Source organism: Sciurus carolinensis, chromosome 8 (genome assembly GCF_902686445.1).
Source record: "Sciurus carolinensis chromosome 8, mSciCar1.2, whole genome shotgun sequence".
NCBI lineage: Eukaryota > Metazoa > Chordata > Mammalia > Rodentia > Sciuridae > Sciurus > Sciurus carolinensis.
Window position 1 is genome coordinate 11,145,226 of NC_062220.1, and position 26,421 is coordinate 11,171,646.

General features: G+C 39.2%; 1 protein-coding gene across 1 annotated transcript in view; it reads right to left on the reverse strand.

Annotated features, from left to right (window-relative positions):
• Positions 1-3,363: 3,363 nt before the first annotated feature.
• LOC124990589 (serine/arginine repetitive matrix protein 3-like) overlaps positions 3,364-26,421 on the reverse strand; it is a 90,709-nt gene continuing 67,651 nt past the window's right edge. The window contains exon 4 of the mRNA XM_047560744.1: positions 3,364-3,525. The gene's annotated coding sequence lies outside the window, so the exon portion shown is untranslated. The remainder of the gene's footprint in view (positions 3,526-26,421) is intronic.

A 26,421-nucleotide genomic window follows, 5' to 3' on the forward strand; every position in this document is an offset into this window, starting at 1 on the left:
TCACATGCTATATGCTATGGTGTGCATACACAGGACAGTTCTCCCTGGGCCCTGAAAGCAAATGTCTGCTATTGATGAGCAGGACTCTGAACTAAGAGATTTTTTGAATACGACTTTTGTAGAGAAAACTATGTAAATTGACTAGATGATAGGCAGTGTTTGTATCTCCCCAAAATCATGTGTTAAAATCCTACCCCTAATGTCATGGTATTAGGAGGTGGGGTCTTTGAGAGGTGATGAGGTCATGAAGGTGGGCCCCTCACAAATGAGATTAGTGCCCACGTAAAGAGAGCTCTCCCTGCCTCACCACTACATGAGGGCACAACAAGAAGATCTTGGTCTGTAACCTGGAGCAAGACACCACTGGGTACAGAATCTTCCGATGACTTGATCTTGGACTTTCCAGCCTGCAGAATTGTGAGAAATCAATGTTTGGTGTTTAAGTCATCCATCTTAGTTATGGTATAGCAGCTCAAACTGACCAAGACAGAAAACAAGTTAATTATAGTATATGAAGATAGCCACCATGTTTATAAAGGAGACACATCGAATGCACTTATTATCTTTAAATCAACCTGGGAAATCAATTTAATTTCAGTCAAACATTTCTCATCTTCCCATCAAAAATAAAGATGTATGCAAACCTAAGACAAGTTTTAGAAACCAAAACAAAGAGGAGGTTTCTTCCATCAGGGAATTTGACCATATCAAAATCAAATCTTCTATGTGGTTAAAAGAAGCTATAAATGATATTAAATTTGAAAAAGAGACAAGAAATAATTATCCAGAATATAAAAGAAATCTTGGAAATTGGTAATTAAAATACACTAATGGTAACAAACACAAAAATAAAAAAGTCAATTGGCAGAAGAAAACAGACTAATGGAAAATAAACATATGAAAAGTCATTAAATCTCAGTCAATGGCTGATTGAAAACGACGTGCCATTTTTTTTTTTTTTAATCGATTGGGTCAAATGCTCAAGTCTGATAGTATAATGTGTTAGTGAAGCTACCAGCAGGAATTCTCCTACGGTGCACATGGAAACAAAAGCAGGTACAGCCACTTCAGAGAATAATTAAGCAGAATGAAATAACATAGAGAGTACTCTTTACATGGAACTCCTGCTATTGCATTCCCAGATATGTAACCTCTTCTCAGCCACTCCCTCCCCCAAAGAGTTTGAACATGTGCACAAGGAAACATATTCAAAGATGTTTGTGGTAGCATATTTTAATCACAAAAAATATGGAAAGGGGTTGGGGATCCAACAGTATGTTATCACTAGAATGAACAAATTTCAATATCCTTAGGATGAACTAATACATAGAAATTTAAAAGAATAAGCTAGGTGTGTATAGGAACATAGATTGAGCTTACCATGATTATAAAAAAGCAAATACAAAATACATATAGAATGACACACACATAAATATATAAAACACCAATCTAGGATATACATGTGTGTGTTGCCTGTTTTTATTTTTTAAGGTATGGGAAAGAACATCATAGAATTTATTTCAAGATCTGAATTGTAAATGATAGTAGTGAAACAGATATTACTACCTCATGTCCATGTATGACTGCATGACTGATGTGATCCGACAATATGTATAATCAGAAAAATGAGAGGTTACACTCTATGCCCTATCAAAATGTATAAATGCATTCTACTGTCATGTACGACTAACTAGAACAAGTAAAAAATTTTTTAAAAGATCTGAATTGTAGGCAGTGTAGCTACATCTATGTTTTGTTTAAGAAAATACCAAAAACAATTTAGGATAAGACATTAACATTTGCCAATATAAATGAACAAAAAGTAGGTGATTGTATATTTATTCATCATCCTTTCTGCCTACCCCCCACCCCCACCCCTCAGTGCTGGGGATTGAACCTAGGGCCTCCTGCATGCTAGAAAAGTATTCTACCTCTGAAATATCCCCAGACCTCTATTCTCTCAAATATCTTAAAGTTTTAAAATAAAATCCACATTTGAAGTTAATGATAGTGAAAAATAATTTTAAAAAGTCAGGATTGTGGCAAACACAAAAGCATTGCAAAAAAAAAAAAAAAAAAGGCATAAGTGATTTGATTTGGGAATCTAGCCTGGATTGTCAGATAAAGCCTTGAGCTATCTAGATGTTCTTACATACAGGAAAGGTAAGCGAGGGTGACCAAAGCTTTTAAAATAGAGAGTTTTTGTTAGTTTATCTTAAATAACTCCCATCTGAAACGTTGGCGGATAACACGTGGACTTGAAAGAATTCTTTCTGTCCCTATTATCAGGCAGTGAAGTTTTCCCTAAGAACATTTTGAAGCAAAAACCAGATCCAAGGCCATGCTCTAATGGCAGCATTAAACTGCTCAGTGCTTTGTCTGGTACTTACAGTAATACTTAAAGCATTCCCTCAAGGCCCATCAAAACAGAGCTGAGACATTATGTTCATTCAAACAAATGTCTTGCAATTTATACCTAATGAAATTTTTCTTTAACATTGTTGCCTTCACTCCTCCCTCATTAATCAATTAAAAAGGACAAGAGTTAAGATACCAACTGCAGAGCATGTGAGGACGTTTCCAGCATTCCATAACTGAGGAGTAAGTATTCCGTTTCTTAAATGTGAGCTATATATACAGCACAAGTCGAGACAGGAAATTAATGTGAACTTGGGGAAAATAATACCACTAATTCTGTTCAGTAGCCGATATGGCTATGTTTTTCTCTCTTGATTTTCAAATTATTAGAAATCTTTATGGACTTTTCCAGTAAAATAATTCCAATTTTATTACCATCTATATCCTGTGGTTTTATTTCCTAATAAAAAGATGTGTAGTGTTAGTGTTGTCCTGAAATGTAATTGATTTCTGAGAGGTATAATTTGCTACCTGGGAAATGTCTTTTGAATTCCTATAAAATAGTGCATGGGTGAATGAGAAGGTGAGAAAGTCTACAGTGCCAAAAAGTAATAATGGAGATAGATAAAAATTATTTTTCATTATTTTAGTATTGGATAGTTTTGAGTTTAATTCACTGAGCTTTTTAAAGCTTTATTAAAATTGCATATTTCAACAGAAACTGCAAAAGTCAGTTTGATGTTATGAAATATTTTTGTTCCTCAAATCATTATGCTACCAGTAATTTAAATTGAACTTCCCCCCCTCCCCCCAGAAAATGCAGCTAGATATACATGGGATGAGAGCTGAGAAAATAAGAAATTCGATTGGGTAGTTCTTAAGCACAAGGACCTTCCAGAGACGCTAGCTACAGGAAGCACCTCTTGTAACCATCCCAGAGAAGGTAAGATACTCAGTGAGTGAAGGAGGGAAAATCCTAAGCGGATGTACCTGGGAGAAGGGAGGCCACTGGTTCCCACTGGGGCCCTCCTGGCCTGCTGCTAAGGTCGCTCGCGGGCTCCTCTCCTTACGCTGCTCAGGTTCCAGGTCCCTGGCAGCCCCAGCCTTCAGTTCCATCCGCCCAGCCAGAACCCGATCTCTTGGAGTTTCACCTCCTTTTGTCACAATCTGGAAAATATCCACAGGCAGAAAGCGCACACTGTATATCTCTTTGTTCTCAAAACCACATCCTGCACCTCCGTTGAATTCTTGAACACTTGTTGCAAATTTTGTCCACCGTGATGGTTGTTTATAGCAGTACTTGGTTACTTACTACCTCATGGTCACAACTGGAAGTCTCTTCTCCCCTCCTAACCATCTCCTTCTTGCTTCCTTTTTCTGCGTTTTTTTTTTTTTTTTCTTCTTTTTTTATTTATTTTTTTATTTTTACAGACAGCATTTTGATTTATTGTACACAGATGGGGTACAACTCTTCATTTCTTTGTGCACGAGGTAGATTCTTACCATTCGTGTAATCACACATGTACGGGGTCATGATGTCCCCCGCCCCCTCCTCCCTCTCATTTCCCTCCATTCTTGTTCTTTATCTCACCTTCTCCCACACCAGGGCCTGAACCATGTGAGAGATGGAATATTAAAGGCCTGGGACGTGGGGAAGCAGAGGCTAAATGAAGACAAAGGCACCAAAAATTTGAATGATTGACCCAAGTTCTTCCCAACTGATTTTATTATTTGTTCTGAGCAAAGATGACCCTATTAGGGAGGTCTCTGTAGAATAAAATATAAGTATCAGCAGTAACTGCTTCCATATACAGGTCCATTATCCCTTTATCCACAATTTTGAAAACCAATAAAACCAAAAAGTTTTTTGCAAACTAGTGTCAAAACTCATCAGGTAGCAAAGCCAGATCCAAACAAGCATGACTAATCACTCTTCCCTCAAAGCCCCTCCCAGCTACGTGCACCAATGACGATTATAAATTTAACTATGACAAAAAAAAATTTTTTTAAGTGGAAAATAATGGGTAATGTGGAAAAGAAAGTAAAGCATCTATCATTATCAATAATGCGAAGAATGGAGTCCATGGGTGACGGCAAACCATCTTACTAAAAAATATTGTATGGAAGCCTCCACTATCTTTGATTTAAAGAAAGATAAAGACAAGATGCTGGAGTTTTATGGTGACAGTGATGACAAGAATCTCTGAACACAGGGAACTCAATTCAGAAGTTACAGACTGAATTGCTTAACTGTGGGTTGATGAAGGGGTTCTGATAACACCACCAAAAATGAAAGTATGCTGTTGATGGACAAGAAACCAAGCACAAAACAGAGGTCGTTTTCTACAACACGCTTGTCAAATTGTTTGCCCAATAAGTCAACCACATTCAGCTTTCTGTTCCCAAAAAAAAAAAAAAAAAAAAAAAAAATTGCCAAAGTCCCTTCTTATTGTTGAAGGTTCGATTCCCAACAGAGTTTTCACAAGAAAATGCTAAACACTGCCATTTAGGGACTTCTTTCTTAGAATTAAACTAGCCAAATAGCATTCATTACTAGCATGCAAAAAGTCATTTTTTAATATGTACACTGTGAGTTAATGAAAATGACACAAAAGACATCATAAAACAACTAAAATTTTGACTAAATCTAATAACTATGCAAATTCGGACATGTTTATACTGACTGTATTTTTTAAATAATTTAGTTGTTACAAGAAGTGGGCTTATGATCGATTCCCTCCCACTTTTCTAACCTTTTTGGGGGGTCAGCCTGTTTCACTGTTAACATAGCTGGAGAAACACCTGGGGGGAGAAAGGGAAGAGCTGTGAGATTTTTGTTAATTAGCATCCGTGACTGTGAAGCTGAGAGGCAAGGCCGTCATAAGACGCTGACTAATTTCTCTGAGTTGCAGAGAAGTGCAGAAGGCTTGATTGATTTCCCCCACATGAAAACCGATTCTTTTATTGCTTTTTTTTATTTATACCATTAACTATGACTAATACTACCGAAGGAAGAACACAGTGAATAGAGCATTCTAGAATATTTTTCTGCACCATATTAGATTTTAAGGAAGCTTTCTGCTTTTCACTCATTTTTATATAATTCTGTTTGTATAGATGCAGCCACCAAATGAATTTCTTCTTGGTTTTTCTGAATATCAAACAAATTTAATAAACCTTGCCTTGATAGAAATCGCCATCTGAAAACCTAGAAAATTATATATATTTTTTTATTGTATAAACAAACACAACTCTAAAAAATGTGTCTAATTTCATGGATTATTTTCTAAGAATATGAAGACTTTTCTTTCTGTGATTTAATGAAAATATATAAATCAAATTCTATTTTCTCTTACAAATGTTTAAAGACCATAAAAATTATATGCTCAAACATAAACAAGAATCTTGTTTAGACACAATTTTGAATGATAATAATTGTGTCTTCTCCATTCACTAAAAAGTTTAGATGTCACTTTACCTAACTGAATTTTTTAAAATTCTAATTTTAATTTTAGTATTGTTGAAGATGTGGTAAAACTAATATCCTTTGCTGCTGGTATTTTTTGTTTTTTTCTTTAGAAAACAACAGACCAACAGTTATTGTATCATAAAAATCTTTGTATGTCAAATATTTAAAACAATGGTGGTGAAAAGTATAACTGTATATGAGGTTATTTAGTTTATTATGTCAAAGGAAACTCGCCATGATACATTTTAACTGTAACTGCAACTGTAAGTAATCGTACATACATTGCTTTCACACAAAGACTTCAGAAGATAGAGCCTTGCCTAACAGAGCAATCAGACTATTACCTGTGAATTTCTGCATCTTATACATAACATATTAGATTTTATAAACTACAGAAAATATCAAATATCAAATGTTTATATTTATGACATGTTCCAAAAACTACATAATTAAATAATTGAATTTGGCTAAATAAACTTCATTATTAAATTTTCTCTTTCTATGTATATTTTTTAAATTAACTACTGGGTCATAGCATGACTAAAGAAAATCCTTAGGCAAAGAGTTTGATTCTGAGGGAATCACCAGAGCTGCAGATGACCTTTGCAGTGTACCCAGCTGATCACTGTTAGAACTTAAATGTCCCTGAACGTTCAGTGAGTTAAAGGCTTAGTCACTCCCCTGTGGTGGGATGTGGGGGAACCTTCTGGAGGTAAGGAAGGTTAGTGCCCGTGAAGGCAACATTGGACTCTGGCCCCTTCCTGTTTTTGTTTCTGCCCACCACAAGGTAAGCAGTTTTATTCCACCCCTCACTCCTGCCATGATGTTCTACCTCACCCAAGCCCAAAGCAACAGTGCCAAGCGATCTCGGACTGAGACCAGGAGCCAAAACAGAATTCTCATCCTTTTGAATTAATTTTTCTCATGCATTTTGTCACAGTGACAGAAAACTGACTAACGTCCTTCTACAGGGAGAGTGTTAGCTTGGATCCTTGAACATTGGTGGAACTACTTTTGATTTTAAGCAGCGAAAATTCAACTTCAGAAATATAAAATAATGAGCAGAGTGTATTGATTCATGAAACTCAGAAATGCAGAGATAGTTCAGGTATTACTAGATGCCTTGTTTCAACAAGGACTCAAAAATCCAGTTTTCGTCTAGATTTCATCCTCCTATTGGAGTCCAGTATCCCTCCACCCTCCTGTTAGGTGTTGGTCTCATCCTAACAGAAAGGCCCCTGCTGACTGTCCTAAGGGTAGCAAGATGATTGCCATGCTAACAGGATTCCTAGTCTAAGATCAGCAAATATCTTTTGTTGTTGTTTTCGTTCTGTTTTTAAAGTTGCTCTCATGGAATGATGAGGAGGTTTGTTTCCCAAAAGATGATAACAAATGCCTCCTGGTATCTCGTTAGCCTTAATAGTGTCCCAGTCTCATCCTTGAAGCAATCACTGTTGCCAGGAGTCAAGTTGATAGACCTAAGGCAATCGGGGGACCAGGGGTCAGTCCTACACCAACTGCACAGCAGGAAAATTCAGAGTTTTTAAGATAAAAGAAGGAGGGGCACAAACCCAGAAAGTAGATGATATCAATGTAACCAACAAATATCCATTCTATAACCTGAGGCATAAACAGAGAGGCAAGAATTCTAATGGCAATTTTAATTAACATCTTAGCATGAGGGAAAAAAAAAATGCCCATGAGGAAAAACGAGTAAGTTTTTATGAGATATATTTTTACTTTGTACTATTCTAAAGTTGTGTTCTCTCCCTCTCTCTCTCTCTCTCTATTTCTCTCTCTCTCTCTCTCTCTCTCTCTCTCTCTCTCTCTCTCTCTCTCTCTCTTTCCAGTCTTAGCAGTATAACCTTTAAATTCAATGGGTGTAAGTGCATTTTCTTTCTCCATTTCAAGGAATGGACCACTGAGTGGACATCAAGCTAAAGAGCTGAGTACCCTGAGCAAGTATTCAAGGTCTGAAGGGAGAATTCCAGCTTCACTGTCCACACTCTGGTTATCTGTCCCTTAAATAGTTTCCTCCAAGGGAAGAAGGATCCTAATTCTGATGTGTCCATGGCTGTGGCATGGCCTGTAACCACGTTTGACTGGCAGACATGGCTTCTGTTGGTTCAGCGCTGGCTCCTCTGAGTAGAACTCCTCACATACTTCTTTACTCACATTAAAAAGGAAGTCGGTAAGGTATTTCCATGCATAGCATTCTCTCTGCTAGTTACCTTATGCACCATCAATAGGGGCACAGGATAAAGGCTACACACACCTCCAGTCCTCTGAGAGGAGGGGAGAAAGTAGAAAGCACGGCTGAGAGTGAATCTGAGTGGATTCGTTCAACCCTGATGGCGCTGCACGCTCTCCACCCCAACCCCTATGTGCAGGGTATTGAGTCTTCAAATATGTAGAAAGGTACTTTTGTCTACTCTGCTGTCATTCTCTATGAGCAAAATCACCTCACTTAACAAGCCCAAAAGGAAAAAGTGTAGTGTAGTGGCACTCCACAAACAAGGGTGGAGATAATGGGAATGATTGAATGGACGGTGGAAAATAAAGAAGAAAAAAGTCAACTTGAGATGAGAGGGTTGAAGGATCCTGGCAGAGGTCAAAGGTGACTCTGGAGGGTTGATGGTGGAAAAGCACACATGCTGCACAGAAAACATGAGAAGTGTTTTTATGTCAGGCTGATTTTGCTATAACTGTATGAAATTCAATAATTCCCTTGCAAGGATATTTTTAAGAAGACTTGACCTACTTAGAGCAAAATAAAATGATGGATAGATGGTAGATTCCCATTCCAGGTCTTGGCAGACTAGCTCATTTCAAACCAACCATTCCACTAAGATAACTAAATAACATGGACAAGGTATTTTAAAAATCATCAGGAAGCTGTCGGTATATCCTGACCCCCTCCTTATATGTCCCACTCTGTAACTGTTCAAACTGGGGAGTGTGGTGACAGCCTTCAGCTTTCCAAAGATGATTCTCAGGAACTTGTCGTCAGCTGAAGAGTGTCACCTTATCCTTGGTCATGCGCCCTGCCTGGGGCAGCCCTAATCCAGCAACCAAAAGACCTCACCCTCACCTCAACGAGGCTCAAGCGTAAAATGTTATGCCAGGTGAGCACCACACAAGGTCTTGTAGCCACTGCTTTGCAACTCAGCTTCTCCTTCTGTTGTCATACTTCCTTCAGTCCTGATCCCAAAAGAACTTGCCAATAAATTTCCAGCATGCAAATCTGCATCTCCAAGTTTGCTTCACAGTAATAGGTAGCTCAGGGCATCAGGTGGCAGTACAATTATTAAAATTTTTGCTGATGGTGAACTGAGATGAGATACCAGTGGGAAATACCCCACTGGTAATTGCAAGGTACCAAATAGGGGAAATTATAATTATTAGGATGCTGGGATGACTGTGACTATTCTGGGGAAAGGCGATGAAAGGCTGAGGGTAATTGATCTCCAATTTAAAAAGTGCAAAAGATGGAGGACCTCCTTGACAGCATTTAAAATCTCCTCTGTAGCCAGGAGGCACAAAACATTGAAACACAGGACCAGGGCTTAATTATAAGAATAACGGAGCCCAAGAGAGAATGAATTTTCAAACTGCATAAATCTGCTAGGCTAATCACATTCCTGAGACTGGGAGTAAAGGGGACCCTGAGCCTCTTGTTCAAGACCTGGAGAGTTTAGAAGATTCAAAATTTTCAAACACATCAACCCATGTGACCTTACTCCTTATCTCAATATAGATCCCTAGAATTCCTAAGCAAGGCCATGACATCAGCAGTAAAGAATTATACAACTTTTGGAAAGAACATTCTAACAGACAAAATAGATGACCATGTATGCATGAACCTCAGGAGACCATGAAGTCCAAATATCCCCACATGAGATGCATTCTGTCAGATCCATGGAAGGCAGGAAGGTCCACTGTAATGCATAGGTAGCTAACTGCTATTTTACTTAAGCACAGCTGGAGAGCATAAGTGAGACCCCCATGTCATCCCCTATTAGTGGGCTACTTCCTGTCCCTCAGCTCACACCTAGGTCCTGTGTGTTCCCATAACCAGGTGATGAAGGAAAAATAACGAGCTTGCTTTATAGATCAGTTATCTTGGCATGTAAAAGCCACGGGCCTACCCCCAGAAGAAATTGGGAAGAGTTGTCTTCCTTGTGGGCAGAGCCTTGGACCGTCCACTTTGTGAGGAAAGAAGTGAATAAATGTGTGAGTAATGATGAGTGACTTGGCTGGTTGTCAGAAGACCTAGGAAGAGGAAAAATCAGAAGAGCAGAGACTCGGACTGTGAAAAAAGAGGCATCTGGAAGGTTCTTGGGGTATTCGTGAGTTGTGAGGTTCAGTGTGGCACACCCATGACTTTGTGATGTGTCAACGTGGATCGGCGGAATGGCAGGCCCTGGAATTTCCTTTCTGGTATGTTCCCAGTTAGGATGAGCTACAAATGAGATTTTTCTCATGAAAGCTGGAAGATGGAAAGGAGGGAGCAGTTATCTCACTTATTCTTCTTCCACTTAGTCAAACATGATTCCAGGTCCTGCTCTAACGAAACCTCCCAGAGAAAGTCCCAAACCAACTTATTGTGAGTTAAAAGGGTATGTCTGAATTAATCACATGGAGCCTTGTAGAGAGAGGCCCTTCCGGAGACGTAGAAGCCCTAGGAAGGAAAGAAAAACTGTAAAAATATCTGTTCTGATGCCTGTACACTCACCTCTTTTTGCTAATTTGCCCGTTCACCTCATTGTCATAAAGCAACATCTGGCCCTGTAGTTGACCGCTCTCCAGTCCACATCTTCCTTGGGTTTCCTAAGGCTTAAAATAGGCAGGTGTGCATGTGGCGCTCTGTGGTGTGAGGCCCTGGCCTCACAAGTGCACCATGCTCACCAAGGTCAGACAAGGAGCATGCCCAGGACCTCAGACCATCCTTATGGGGTTCCCACTCACGCTCCTGGGTTTCCAGTCCTCTCAGTCTTTCTTTCTGGCATTCCTGTCTGTAGTCTTGGGGCTGCAGCATTAGATGTGGAGAGAGCCTCATGGAGACTATGTAGCCCTGACATGGTTCAAGCCAATTCCTTGGAAAAAATCACAGGACACTTGGGGCTAAGATCAAGAGAAAAAGGTGATTCAGAGAGGTCAATCTGTTTAACTTTGCTTTTTCCCTTGAGAGGTATATTGCTTTAAATTGGTGACCAAGAGACCCAAAAGAGGAGTAAAGAAAAGACCAGGAGGCTAAAGACTGAGCAGGGTTTCTGGCAGTGTCCTAGAGCTGAGGGGAAAATGTTTACCTCAGGACTAATTGAGAGAGACCCGGTCAGTGCCACACAGAGAACGACACCTCAGGAATGGAAGTGCACTGTGAGTAGAGCAACTTAAGGAAGAAAAAACAGCTTTTACCTGGTTTGGTTTCTGATTAGATCACCATGATCTGCCCTGAGCCTAAATGATTGCAAAAAAAAAAAAAAAAAAAAAAATTTGCCAGAGGAGGAAGTCAAGAGATAAAACAGATAATACAAACAGGAAGAACAGAATTGGCATTACTGGACAGAGGTTTAAAAACCCTGCTATGTACCATTTATTTAATGATCAGATAGAAAATGATGGCAAAAAGTAAAATAAAATTAGATTGATATTCTAGGACTGAATAACTGCAAATCAAGTTCAATGGATGGATGATCTTAACAATAAATGAGCCATGTCTGGAGAAGATTTAATGAACTAGGAGATACATGTAGGGAGGGGAATATTCAGAAGGAAGCACAGCTTAAATGAAGACAAGGTACATAACATACATAAAACCCTTGGAAAAAGCGTAATTGGAGTTGTAGAAGGAGAGAGAAGAGAGAGTAGTAGGAGGGATATGAGTCTAGAACTTTTTCAATTTCCAAATCAAGTCATCAATCTATACCTCAAAGAGATAGCTGTGCTCCTGTGTTCACTGAATCAATATTCATAGATATGCAAATAGCCTAATGCCCATCAATATATGAATAGATAAAGAAAATATGATGTATACCTATAGCAGAAAAATCATTCAGCCTTAAGGAAAAGAAGATCTTGCCATATGCAACAACACAGATAAACCTGGAAGACATTATGCTGAATGATATGTCAGACACAGAAGTCCAAATATTAATGACTTCATGTATATGAATAATCTAAAACAAATTCGCAGAAGTAGAGAGCCAAATGGCGGGGTCCCCAGGGTTTGGGTGGAAGAGGAAGTAGCTGATCAACAGGCATAGAGATTCAGTTGTGAAAGATGGAGAAGTCCTAGAGATCTTATTCTGCCTATAGTAGAAAGGATGCATTGTGCAGTGGTTTTAAGGGAGTAGATCTCCTATACAAATATGTATCTATCTTTCTGTCCTTCCATGATTCTGGATGTACAATGAACCTCAAGCAGGAATAAAAATATAAACAATCCATCTAGGACCACTGTACCAAAGTCAGACAAAAGTTTAAAAAGCAAGAAGAGGAAAAGGATGCTGTATCTCCAATGGGGCAAGAATAGGAATTAAGATGTTGGCACAATAAACCACAAAAACTGAAAGACAATGAAAACATGTCTTTAAAACATTGAAGGAAAATAACTGCCAAATTAAAATGGTACATACAGTCAAAACATCCTTCAGAAGTAAATGTAAAATGAAATCATTTCAAACAAAACTAAAAGACTTCATTTGTAGCTGAACCCCATGCAAGGAGATATGAAAAGGATGCTTCAGAAGAAGGCAAAGATCACTGTTGGAAACTCAAGGATGCAGGAAGGGAGGAACAGAAACAAAGGTAAACATGTAGACAAGTCTCAGTGAATATTAACTTATTAAACAAGGAAAATGATATCAGTGGGTTTTGAAATTGCAAAATTAGAGGCAACATGTAAAGGGCTATTGTGATTATAACATCAGACAAAGTAGACTTTAAAGCAAGATGTGTTACTAGAAATGAAGGGAAATATATAAGGCCCAAATTGACAGACTAAAGTGAGAAATATGCAAATTGTGCTGGGAGATTTTTATCATACTCATCTCAGTAACTGCTAGCACAAAGGCATCAATAAAAATAAAGAAAATGGGAGCTACCTGACCTAACTGATGTATCTAGAACACCTGAACTGCAGATCATGCACTCTTCCAAGAATCAAAGCAACGTTTACCAAAGCAGATAATATATTAAGTCAACCTATTTTATAAGCAAAGGTGCAACTATCTTAAAATAATGCTAATCAAATTCAGCAGTCTCTAAAAAGGAAAACACACCATAATTATGTTGGTTTTATTCCAGAACTGGAAGACATGCAAGGTCAGTTTAATATTTGAAAAACCAAGCCATAATTTACCACATTAAAAGAATAAAGAAAAACATGATCATCTCAATAAGTACCAAAAAATTATAAAATCTCACACCAATTTGAAAGAATTTTAACTTACAATATGCTAGGAAGATAACAGTTCTTCCTTTATCAGATAGAATATAAAAATCCTGAAACAGAAATCAAGTTGAGAGTGAAATAAAGAATATTTTTCTATAAATAAAAACTATTATTATCAGACCACATGATTGTATGTATAGAAATTCAAGTGTCTCTAGATAAATAATTAATATTACTATAATTAAATGAATATAGCAAGGTCATTGGCTTTAAAATTTAAAAAGTCTAATTATTCCAGAAAAAATAATTAATCTTGTTTTATAAAGTAAAAATGTTAAAGGTGAAAATAGAACATACACCAAGTTCTTGAGTTAGAAGACTAAAATTTGCAGAGATCAGTTCTCCCCAAGTTGGTCCATATTTCAATGTGATTCCAGTCAAAACCATAGTATGTGTTCTGTGTAAATATGTATTACTATCCACACTTATTATAAAAGTAAAGTAAGATAAAGGACTTATTAACAGAAGAATGACAAATAAACCCATAGAATAGAAGTTTCCAAAACAGACCTACAGATACAAGGAAATTTATGTGGGCATCACAAAGTTGGCATAAACAGGGTAGAAAGACTAGTCCCTCCAACCAACTGTGCGCTGTCAATGAGATGTCTATGTGAAAAATAGATTTGTTACACTTAAAACTTCAAAGGGTTCACAGTTGAGACTCGTGTATGTATAAAGAAAATTAAGAATATCTGTAATTCAAAGTAGGAGGTGGGAACCCAGTGGAAAAGAATTTAAACTGTATTTCAAAAAATGGAAAACCCAAAAGGTCAGTCAGCATACAAAACAGTGATCAACCTCACTGTTCATTGAGAGAAAAACAAAAACACAAAATAACATATCAGAACCCCCAGAATGGCTAAAATCAAAAATGACCAACAGCACCTAGTGTTGTTCAGCAAATAGATCTCTCACAAGCTACTGCTGGGGAATGACAGGATACAGAAGCATTTTATAAAATGGTTGAGGAATATCTTCTAAGGTTAAGTATAGGTACAGCCTAAGACCCAACAACTTCATTCTTGATTATCACTGGATTTTAACATTCATCTTTATTAACTGTTTCCAGAATGCACACAGGGGTGTTCTGGATCACATTATTATCAGATTTCTCATTATTACCTAGAAGTCAATGTGTTGTTTCCTACTCACTTTGCCTCAAGTCTTGCCTGAGACCATGTAAAATAATACCACTGGAATTTTTTTTTTTTTTTACCCAAATGGCCAGATTCTCCATGGGCCAGGGTCAAAAAAGAAATTATGTTTTTCTCTCCTCCTCAAAGTGTCTCCTCTCACTTCCAGCTCTTCAGAATGTAAGTGAAATTTCTGCAGAAGGTAGACAGTCACGTGTCTGTCTGGGATCTGGACACAAAGCTAACCTAGGTACCCAGCCTTTCAGTTTCAGGGGGGATGAAGTTTCACTATCTTTTGAATCAGAGCAATTAGCTCCTTCATTAGGAAAATGGTATATGAAAATGTTTCTAAGAGATAGTCAAGCAAATGGTCTTTGTACAGTATTTTTTTCCAGGTCTGGGACTCTTACAAGAACACTAAAAATCTAGGAAAGTTTTATTTCTATGGATTATACATCCAATAAAAAATGTGCACACATGTATAACAAAGATGTATTCAAGAATGTTCACTACCACATTATCCTTAAGGACCCAAAACTGGAAAGAAACTGAATGTCTATCAACAACAGAATGAATAATTGTGTATCCAAGTGTGTTGATACAATACAGTCCAACATAGACATAAAAATGTTCAAACCTTGTGTATGTATGAATACGTTACAACAAATCCCATCGTTACTGACAACTATCATGCACCAATAAAGTGGAAATTTTTTAAATTACCTAAGAACATAAAAAGAAAAATGAATGAACCTCCACCACATGCCACAAAGCAGATGATTCTCACACATAGCTTTAGGCAAAGAAGCCAAACACAAAACAATACATTCTCTGTGATTCCGTGGAAACAAAATTCAAAAAAAGGCTGGGCATAATGACCAGTGTCTGTTCCAGCCTCTGGGAGGCTGAGGCAGGAGGGTCACTGGAGCCCAGGGTTTGAGGCCAGACTGGGTAACATAGTGAGATCTCATCACCCTTCCCCGCCAAAAAAAAAAAGAAAAATAGACAAAAATAACCCATGATGTTACAAGTCAGGATTATGCTTGCTTTTGGCAAGGAAATGGAGTCGGGTCATGGGTGTGGGCAACACCAGTTGATATCCCAATTTGTCTTGCTCTGGGTGGTGGTTACATTGGCGGGCAGGGTGGGGGGACAGTTTACTTTGTGAAAACTGAGCAGTACAATTATGATTTGTGAGCTTTTCTGTACATGCTTTATATTCACATCTTTTCATTGTAATAAAAGAAAGGGTCAAAGTTCTCAGTAGGACTCAGCAGGCACTGTGGCTCCTGCAATGCCAACACAGAGAGCAGAAAGTGGCACAGTCCACCCTCGTGCCTCCCGCTGCCTCTCGGCTCTGCTCCTGGCTCCTCTCTCTTCAGAGCACAAGGCAGATGAAGTACAGGAGCAGCTAACAGTGTGGTTAATGTTGTTCAGTCCCAAAGGATTTTCTCCAGGGAGAGCAAATAGAGGCTGAGGTCCTGTTTGTTATTCCGCTAGGATGGGCACAGCTGGCTCCCCGGGCCTGTGCTCTCAGCAAGGCTGCCATCCCAGGTCAGCAGTGTTGCCCATCCCACGCCCCTTGTTAAATATTTTGAATGTGACCTCTACCTTAGGTTTCTAAAGTACATAAAAGGGAACAAAGCCTTTTACTTCAAAGCCAATAGAGACTCATTATACATTCAAACTTTAACTTTCCCATAATGAAAACATTCTGACCACTGAAAGAATAAAATAAAGCACCCTGACGGTTTTCTACACCTAAGGGACCCCAGGTGATAGCTAGTAAACTGAGAGAGATTGCTGATATTCCAAAGCAATTCTCAAAAGCCCACATCATTCCTTCACACACCTGCAGAAGATTCCGGAGCCCGTGGGGAAGTAGACATTTATTTCAAAAATAAACCTTAAAGTTTGGAAATAAAAACAGACAAGCTGTTTTCTTACATAAGAAAAAGTGGTTCAACACTACTGGAGGTACTGTAATTACAAAGAGCAGACATAGCAGGTGACAATGTTCTTTGAAGATGTTCAAACCAAGCAAACTGCTGTATAAGTGTAGTTAACATCCTCTAAACCCAAGGTGAGCACAGAGACCAGAAAGCAGGAGACCAGGGTCCCCGCTCCCGACTTGCCTCGACCGCAGGGAGCTTCTTTCTGCATAACTGGAATAAGATCTTGTGCTCTATAATGAGAAAGAAATGGCCAAGGCAGAAGTTGTTCCAAAGGACGTCGCTGAGAAATTATAATAGTTTTTACTATCTGCTGAGGCCTCTTCTCGTCTCTTCTTTTCCTTAGGTCTCCTTTTTCTTCCCTTTACATTTCCTGTTCCCTCCTTTCCTCCCTTCTCCATCTCCTTACCTGTCTTCTTCTACCTTCTCTATCACTCCCTTAACTGTCTACACTATATTATTTTCACTGCATGTATATTGCATTTCTTTCTGAAAATTCAACTAAATTAAGTTACTTTTCCTGGTTTGTGACCCAAAATTGATTTTGTTTCAATGAGTCATTGGTTCACAGGAGAAAAAAAAATTTTTAAAGTTTTTGTTCCCTAGTTTAAAAGAACCATCCTTGGGTTTATTGAAATCAGTGTCAATTTGTTAGTGAACAGTATTTCAGGGTCACAAGGAACCAACCCACTAGTGATTCTTTTTCCTTTCAGGGACACTGAACCCAACACCACCTCATTTCTTTCGGTTGCCCTGTGTTCTACCCTTGGGTGAGTTTGTATCTAGAATGCCTCTCTTTCTGTCCACTTTCTGAATGTTAAATGAGATCCCAGGATCCCTGATCAATGTTAATCAATCAATAAACACTTTCTTAGAATTTATAATATGCACAGCATGCCTTTGATCTTTAGAAAACAATAGTTAAGAAAGATATATATTTTTTTTTCTCCAAATATTTTGCTACACTTTTATACTGGGAAAGTTACATAGAGAAGAAGATTGAAATAAAACCTAGTGTATCTATCTGTTTGAAAAATAATATGGGGTACACAATGATGCTATGATGTATTTAAGCAGTGTGTAATGCCTAAATACATCATAACATATCCCCAATCTTAAACATTTATCATTTATTCCTCCTGTCCAACTACAACTTCGAATCTTTTGACCCGCATGTCCTCATTCCTTCTACCGGCTGCCATTTTTTCTTCCAATACATATAGTGAGCCCTTGGTAGACACTGGTGGGGGTGCCGAGAAAATTAGAAGAGGAATGCTAACCTTAAGATTTGTCATCTAAAAGGGAAGAAAGACGAGAAACAACTGTTTTGTAATGCAATGCACAAGGTATGATAACTGCATGGACGAGGAGAAATCACAACAGAAGTGATCTGCTTTGTCCGGGGATCCTGGACTTCAGGAGCAGGATGCTGGCCAGTGAAGGACAAGACAGGATAGGTAAAGCTGGTCTTGCTACTGCTGGCTTCTCTTCCTCTGCGTTCTTCAGGGTTCTCTGCAGGGTCCTCTCTCCTTCCTGCTCCGCATGTTGCTATTGTGATTTCATCACCTTGTGAGTCTGTTGGAGGATCCCCAAACTCAGGGCTTCAACTTCAGAACCCTAGATTCACCAACTTACCAGAAATCTCTCCTCGCCAGGTCCAGAGCTTCTCCAGACTCATCAAGGCCACCCTAACTGACTTTCTGGGCTGTTTCTCACCTATGATAATGAGCCGGCCCTTAACCAGTCTATCCTGGTCCATTCCTATTACTCAAAGCTGGAGGAGAGATCTAAAATACAAATTTAGTTCTGGAGTTTTCCTAGTGAAATTTTTTTTCAAAGTCTTCCCGATGTTCTTAGATAAAGGCCACCTTTTCCTTTTACAGGATGCTGGATATTCGGGGATTGCTTCCCCTCTCCAGGTCCTCTCTGTTCCTCTCCTCACCCCAGGTTTCACGGCCCAGTGGTGCCGAGTTCCCCCGATACCTCAAATCCAGTCACCCCCTTACTTCTGGACATCGCTCCTGACGAGTCCTCTGCCGTACCACACTCTTCTCCTGAACTTTGTTCGGGACAAGTCCTTCTCATCTCTATGCCTCAAATTAGAGGTTTCTGCCTCTAAAGCGCCATCCCCTAAAAGACCCCCAAGAGCAAGCTATTTGTCTACACTCTGCTTCCCTCTGGGTCTTGCCGCCTGGGTTGTAGTTCCCGTTAACTCATTTGGCTCTCCCCTCTGGACTGTAAGGTCCTTCAGTGTGCAATCAGTTTTCCATCACTTTAGTGAACATCTGAGAAAATGAACCGACAAGGGGAAAAGGTTTATCCTGGCTCACAGTTTTCGAGGTGCTCTTGGCCCTCTTGCTTTGGGTATATGGCGAGGAAGCACAGCAAGGCAGGTTGTGTGGCAGAGCTCATGGCTGAGAAGCAAAGTAGAGAAGAGCAGATTGGGGTCTGACATTCCCTTTCAAGAGCACACCCTCAGTGACCCAAGGGCCTCCCACACGGTCCCACCTCTCAAAGGTCCCACTGCTTCCCAGGAGCACCACTCCGGGGAACCAAGGCTTTAACCCAGGGACCTTCGGGGGACATTTAACATTCTGATGATGGCAATAAGAGAGCCACCCGACCTGTTGTGAATGATTTTCTATCCCAAGGACATGGCAGGGAGCAGCACAACGTGTCAGAGGAAAGATAGACTAGAACTGATGACAAGATGAAAAAAGACAAAAAAATGAAAGAGAGCAGAAGAGCTTATCCAGACATGGGTGCATCGTGTGGGTTCCACACAAGGAACGTGTGCAGAAGCTGATCTAGGGGTACTGTTGACAAGGCTCTGTTGAATTAGGGGTTGCGTTAGGCACTGACAATTCCATGGCGAAATCCGCCTCTCCCCTGTCATTCAGATGCCTGTTTTCTAGCACTACCAGCTTTCAAACCCAGGTCCTCTCTCAGGCTAAGCACACATGACCACCAAGCTACTGGGCTGGGTCTTTTATTTGGTTTCTCAGCTCATACTGAGCTCTTGGAGGGCTTGTACCACCACCTACAATTAACACTACGTACTAAGGCACTATGCACACCCCATAAAAAGAGGTAGCTCATTATTGAATCCTAAGATCTGACAAGTGAATTCAAATGCAATATAGGCTGGTATAGTGTGGTTTTCAGTTCAGTAAGACATTTATTCTAGTAAATTAGCATTCCATTCTTAACTGACTAAAGCAAATGTACCTACCTGCATAAATAGAGTGAAGTGGAAATAGGAATAGGAAAAGTTTCCTTTATTATTATCAACTCATTAGTAATTAAGTACTTGCTCTATCACACTGGATTTGTTCATGTACCTTGGACTGTAAACTCTTAGGAGAGTAGTTGGATCTTCTGTTCAATTTGGTTATTAGCAATCATGTATGTAAGTACAACACAGGTCTCCATTAGCTTTAGTAAGGCTAACCTAAAATATTACTGTTTCTTCAATAAATTCTACTACTCCAATATGAGCTATCCTGGAGTATGGTATGAAGCAGTCACACAATTTTATCTAAAACAAGATTGTTAAATTACTGAAATTTGAGGTTAGATAAATCTATTTCCTATGTGTGGAGTGTGTGTTGAGAGCAGGTTAGTTCTGCAGTATTCAGATCAATCCTATCTGTTTACAAGGATGCATTTCTGGTAGGGGAGAAACTGACCAGTGTTCAAAAATCGCATGCAAATAGATTTTTAAGCGTGTAACCAAAGAGAGAAAACTGCTTGGAGTCACTTATCTATTTATCTAATAATTATCTAATTTATCTACAAAGAATCTAACAGAATAAGAGACACATTATCATTCCAAGTCATGGAGGAGAGGGTCCTTCTGAGAAGGGATGGAATACAAACCTCTCCAAGTGGAATCCAACTGGGGAATTGCACAACTCCAAGTTCAAAGTTCAGGAAAGTCTGCTGAGTGGAGAATTCAAGCAACAATCTGGGTTTTGAGTTCCATAGTCTATGACATATAGGACTTTTTGTCCTAACTTGACACAAATTCCTTAACTAACCACTATAGCCCGGAGTGGGGGGGTAGTATTTTGATTAACTTAAACCAGTTAGGTTTCAGTTTAGGAGTTGACAGTGGGCTTCAACCCACCTAAATCAGGTGGCTGAAGAAATGTGGGCTATTGAGAAAGGAGGAGAAAAAAAGCTAAAATCTGGGGAAACATCCAATATTGTATTTTATATCCCTCAGTAACAACAAACATTTATTGTGTCCTTAAAGCATACCAAGCACTGTGGTAAGTGCTGGGGTTGGGGAGATGGGAACTGAGAAGCAGGAAATGTGCAAGATATCGAGATTAATCTGATGTGGTCGCTGCTCTCAAGAGACTAAGGGCACTGGGGAGGCAGGCGTGAGCGTCGTTTCCAAGGAAATCATGTAAGGACAGTTACACTGGCGGTGACAGTGAGGGAGTTTGGCATTGCATTTTGTCCCCTTTCGGCTTCATGTCTAGGGTTCCCCCTTCCTCTGTATTAAGGTGCTGCTACATAACACGTTTTGACAGATCAGGAGGTTTCCAGGCTATTGTGAAATTGTAAGGAAATGGGGAAAGGAGCAAATATTCCCGTTTTAAATTATTAAGGATTTTGTGAAACCACTGATTGCTGAGGATAACAGTACTCATTAATTTAAATCATCTGCTGTGTTTTCTTACATAGCTTTCTTTAAATTTAATTCAAGCCGTGTCATTCTTTCTTCAGCATTATGACTCGCCTATCTCCCCTCCTACTGATGGTGTTTTTAAGCAATGACAAAATGATGTTAAAAATTCAATCAAAATGTCTATTTTTTATCACTATTTGACTAGAATGATGAATTAACTGTGAAGAATAACCTTTTCCCTCAGCATGAGGGAAAGATGTTTGAACCTATCAAAATTCACAGGGTTTCTCTGAAAATACCAAATCATGCCTGTGTTTCAGCGGTATTTTCTGGGGCGAGGGTATAATCTAAGTATGTGGTTATCTCACGATCTGCCAAAACATGTTTATTTTATAGTACTCTGTTAAGACTTTTAAGACTATCTTATAATGCAAAAGCACAAGCAACAAAAGCAAAATTAGACAAGTGGGATTACATCAAACTCAAAATCTTCTCACGGCCAAGGAAATAATCAACAGAATGAAAGAGAAACCTATGGCTTGGGAAAAAATATTTGAATACTATAAATCCAATAAGGTACTAATATCCTAAATATACAAGAACTCAGGTAGTTCAATAGCAATAATAATGATAACCATTGAGAAATGGGCAAAGGACTTGAATAGACATGTTTCGAAAGAGGATATACAAGTGGCCAAAAGGTAAATTAAAAGATGTTCAGCATCACTAATCATCAGGGAAATGCAAATCAAAATCAATATCGTCTCATATCTCTTAGGATGGCTGCTATTTTTAAAAGGGTGTCTGTGATTGTGGTTCATTGGTAGAGTGCTTGCCTGATATGTGCAAGGCCCTGGGTCCCATCCCCAGCACCTCAGACACACATACACACGCACACGTACACATACACACACACACATACACATACACATGTTGGTGAGAATATGGAGAAATTAGACCCCATAGACACTGTTAGAGGGAATATAACTGTGGAAAACAGTGTGGTAGTCTTCAACAAATTAAAAACATGATCTAGTAAGCCTACTTCTGGTTATATCCAAAAGAATTGGAATCTGGGTCTTGACACTCCCTCGTTCCATTGCAGTGATATTGACCGTAGCCCACAGATGAGAACAACCTAAATGTCTGATGACAGATGAATGAATCCAGAAGATGTGGGTTACACATACAGTGGAGTATTATTCAAACCTTAAGAAAAGGGAGAGCCTACCATGTGCAAGAGCATTCCGCAAGTGGACAAGACCAGTCGCCCAAGCAATGATAGCTTTGCCATGTAAATGAGACCATGCACTAAGATAGACTCCCAGAATGGTCACCAGGGGCTGGGTGGAGGAGAAATGGGGAGGTCAAGAGGATATTGTTTCATTACCAAGATGGATAAGTTCTAGAGATTTGTGTTGTACACTTAAAAATTTAGAGCGGATCTCATGTTTAGTGTTTCTTAACAGTTAAAAAAATATATATATAGAACAGAATAAAGATGATCGGTGGACCAAAAATAATTTTAAAAACTTAGAGATCAAGTTTTTTTTTAACTGTCAAGTTTGAATTAAATAAACCTATTTAAAAGGTGAACATTTTCTGAAAATATCGGTTTTGCACTGAGCAACTATTTTGAAACATTGTCCATTTTTAATATGAATAGTCAATTTCTTTTTTAGTTCAAAAATAAGAACATATTAGAGAGTATAGTTATATTTTTAAAAACCTGGTAGAGGCCTCTCCAACATTAAAAAGAACTCAAGTTTCTTAACCACTCCCTAGAGTCACCATTCAGGATTGAAAGAGAAGCTAGGTATGGTAAAGCCATTCTAAACAGGAAAATAGAGATGAACTAAACCCCTGAGAATGAGTAAGTACAAGCATCCTAAGAGATCCTTGTAAGGAAGAGCAGAGAGGCTATCAAGGATGCACAAATCAGAAAAGATCATCGTTAGCGTGGCTGAGAACAGGGGTTTCTTGGGAAGGGAAGAGCTTGTGAGGGAGGACCCTGTGTGCCAGGGGGGAGCACATCCAAGAGTGGAGCACCACTCGCCTCCTGCTGCAGTCTGCACCCAAGCCTGTGCTCAGCTTTGACTGGCGGGTGCTGGAAGCCAGGAGCTGATGCAACCTACGCCGAGTGTTGAGGCTCTGGAATTCTGTGCATAGGAAGACTGCTGCTAATGGAAGAAGAGCTGTAAAGACATAAATTAAAAAACAGTCCTCTTTCATCCACTTAATTAACTCGGACAGCTCAGAGTGACCCTCTCTCATTTCCCAATTGTTTCGTCTGAACTCAGAGTGAGTAATAATATGACCACTCTTCCCTTCCCATCCACAGCAGACACCATTTAGCACCTCTTTTTAAATGTTCCTGCATTCCGTGCATCCTTTCCTGTGGCTTCAGTGTTTCCAGGTTAATTTTGCACCCAGTCTGTGCCTGTTTGATGTGTGCTCCTTGGTCAACCACCCTTTAAATCCCTGTGCCTCAGTGAAACTGAAGCCGGAAGTTCCTAGAAGGAGGAGAATCTGCCAAATTCTACCTAAAACAACAGCATGTACAGGCAAATGTATTTAATAAGCACTTTTTATCACAAGGCATCGAAAATTCAGTATTACCACAGAATTGTGTCTTCATGGCATCTTTTGGGGGAGTTCTACAAATCGCTGGCCTTTTAACAATTCAGTTAACTCTCCCTTCATAGTGTCCCCAAAACAGAGGAAAAAGAGGCAGTGATCCAGGAGAGACAAAAACAGCCATCAGGGTCCCCTCGTCTCCGGTTATGGCACTGGTCACGGAATTTCTGTGGGTTTCATTTTCTACACGTGGGAAGCAGATCACACTTTCCGTAAGTCACGCTTCCCCAGAGAACTTCAGACGGCAGTGTCGCCCTCAAGCCACGTCTCTGTACATCAAATATCTCTCCCTCGCTCGTTCTCTGCCTCTCCCCTTCTCCCTCTCCTCCTCTCCCACTCTCCCTTTATTCCCTTATTTTACAAATGAGGAAATCGGGATCCTCAGAGGTTAAATGGCTTGCCCACCGGGACACAGCTAATTAGCAGACTGGCAGACATCATTCATCAACCTTAAAAACGTCCTTTTGGCTTGTTGCGGGTACAACCTATTACCCTCCAGACAGCTCCTTTCCTAGGAGCCAGGAGTTTCATCAATACTGCTACCTTCCTTTATAATTAACTTTTGTTTTATCTCTCTTAATAGAGTCCATAAAATAGAGGACAAACAGCAGTAGGTATGTTTAACCTGCTAAAGTTTCTATGCAATATTAAACTAACTTTGAACAATGTGAATTATTTAAATAAAAAGCAGTCACTGTCTCTCCAACATAATAAAACCCAAACTATTTTAATTGGATGACCCCCTCCAGATCTTTATCAATATACACTGTATCACTGTATATATTACACATGTATCCTGTTATGTTTTCTTCCCTTAACATTCCCTGGTTTCATTATTCTACAGAACTCTGCAAAAGTATTTCTATAAAATGACAACATAATCATGGTACAATAGGAAAATTAACCTCTCCCGTTTTTGACATTTAGGATATTTTTCATTTTTTGCTCATATGAATAATGCAGAAAAGAACACATCTCTGCAAGTAGGAGCATGGCCATCTACACAGAACGCCAAACCTGTGTCAATGTCCTTACACCTTGTGAAAATCTGGTTCAAATCTACCTTCTGTGAAACAAAACATGCAAATACTGAACATTATTTTGACATGGTATATGCCCGCTTTGCCTTGACAGGGCTGGGGATACAGTGAACTTCTAGGAATGTTTAAATTGTTTTCCTGGACACTAAAACTTCTTATTGACTGTAAACTCTGGTTGGGTAAATATTTCCTTTTCTTCAGTTTGGAACAGGATAGGCAATTAGGTTATATTATTGTATACCTAGTATTGGTCAATTACTTAGTATGCATTATACTAACCCTTCCCAGAGGTCTTATGAGGAAGTTGCTGTAACGCTCTTGCAGAGCTACAGAAAGAGAACCTGAGGCTCAGAGAGCTCAGCAATTGTCAGAGCCAATATGATTAATTGGCCACAAGTCTGTATTATTTGGCATTTAGCTGTCTTACTAAGGTGCCTTTCACTTGAAGGCTTAGTAATAGTGGAGCAACATGACTTTCAGTTGTTGTTTATAAAAACTTTTACTGAGTTATAATCCACATTCCATACCATTCACTCAGACTGTACAATGCAGTGGCCTGTGGTATATCCACAGATGTGCTGCCCTCATGCAGTCAATCTTAGAATATAGTCATATATCACTTAATGACAGGATGTGTTCCAAGAAATGCATCATTAGGTGGCTTCATCATTGTATGAATGTTGGAGCATATTTACACAAACCTAGGGTCACAGCCTCCTGTACACCTGAGCCACACTGCATTTTATATAGTGTAACCGAATGTTCCTTCAGGCCAGGATCAACAAAACAGCATGAGATTAAATCAAGAAATAGAAAAACAATGTGATCAAGAGAAGTGGTGAACATGAGATGCATAGGACTACTTCCAGCTTAACATAGCGTACTGCTTCATAGTAAATCAGTTTTTATAAGAAGGAGTATACTTTAAAATAATAAATAAAAGCCTAGATAATAATATATAAACCAGCATTTGTGCTATTATCATTAGCAAGTGATAATAGTGTTAAGCATTATGTACTACATATAATCCATCATATGTGCTGTACACTTATGTGACTGATTCTTCAACCATCAACACCACAGACACATGAGTAACACACCTTGACATGATGATCATCATGTCACAAGGCAACGGGAACTTCTCATCTGCAGCATAACTTTAGGGCCTAACATGGAACATGTAGTCCATCATTGACTGAAACATCATCATGTAGGGGGTGGCTGTGTGCTTATCACCTGGAAATGAAGCCCTACCTTCTAGCTATTACTCCTCTCAATCCCCTCTCCCTACAACCCAAGGAACAATCAATCTGCTTTGTCTTTTTAGATTTCCCTGTCAGTACTTTCATATATAAATGGAATCGTGTAACATGCCAACTCTTAGTGTCTGGCTTCTTTCACTTAGCACAATATTTTCAAGGTTCATCCAAGTTGTGGTGTGTATCACTATTCCTCCCTTTTATGACCACATGATATGCCATCCTATGGTGAGATGAGCACTCTACCACTGAGTTACATTCTCAACAACTCTGTGATGGTTAATCTTATAAGTCAATTTAGTGGGGCTAGGGGATGCCCAGATTGCTTTTAAAACATTTCTGAGCATGTCTGTGACATTGTTTCCAGAAGAGACTACCATTTGAACCAGTAGACGTCAAGAAGATCTATGACCATCATCCAATCCCTTGAGGGCCTAAATTGACCAAGAAAATGAACAAAGGGTAAATCTCCTGC